Genomic DNA, 1,050 nt, shown 5'->3' with positions numbered 1-1,050 from the left:
TGGAGGCCGAATCAAAGTTAGCAACAGCGGCGTCAAGTGCAGCCTCGCTAGAAATGGACGAGCCAAGGACGGCGAGGGCGAGGGCATGGCCACGGCAAAAGGTCGCGAGGGAGACGATGCGGGAATCGTTGAGAGCAAGGGCATTTGCCCACTCAGGTGAGCCCTTGGCGAGGTAGTTGCGAAGGACAACATCAGCGTCGTCCGGGCCAAAGGTGCCAAGCTTGATGGAGGAGGCGGTGTTGGTAGCAACAGCGGCGTTACGCGAGGTGACGAGGACGGCATGCGGGGCTGCGATGTGGTTGGTGAAGACGGAGGCCTGGCGGGTGGTCCAAACATCGTCGAGGATGAGCAGGATGCGAGTCCTGGCATTGGCGAGGGCCCGGGTTTTGGCAGCAAGAATGGGTTGGAGGTCATCGAGGTTGGCCTTAGTATCGACTGTGCAGCTCAGACCCTGCTTGAGAAAGTAAGACATGCGGCTGGCAAGAGCTGGGTTGGACGTATTGTCCTCACCAAGAGGGAGCCAGAAGACGGAGAAGACCGAGGTGATGGCGGGATGGATGGCGACATCGGCAGCGAGTGACGACTTGCCGACGCCACCGAGCCCGTTGACACCAACGACTGAGACGTTGTTCGCACCAAGAAGGACATTAATGACCGCATCACGAGTGTCAGGGAGCGGGTGGAACTCGGGTGGATTGAGTGGCGGTGGCATGGGTGAGGGGCGGAGGGGTGAACTGGGAACAATGGCCTGGATGCGGTCGGCAAGATCGTCGACCATGTCAACCACGCTGTCGCGAGCCGGGGAGTATGGAGCGAGGCCGCGCTCGAGGAGGGCGTAGAGAGTGCCGATGCGGGCGACTTTGAGGTCGGGCGTGAGTTCATCGTGTTCCCAGAGATCCGTGAATCGACGGTTGTTCGGGATCTGCGACGGGAAAGCCGCCGCCATGTACGCCAGTAGAGGGTGGCTGGCATCCCGCGGGCCGTCACGCCATGCCGGCGACGAGACGGTCTCGAGCGAGAGCTCAGCGTCGGCAAAAACCGGAAAGACCT

This window comes from Thecamonas trahens (assembly GCF_000142905.1).
Source record: "Thecamonas trahens ATCC 50062 unplaced genomic scaffold supercont1.49, whole genome shotgun sequence".
Taxonomy (NCBI): domain Eukaryota; order Apusomonadida; family Apusomonadidae; genus Thecamonas; species Thecamonas trahens.
The sequence above is the reverse complement of the archived record's forward strand: the minus strand, read 5'-3'. Positions refer to the sequence as shown.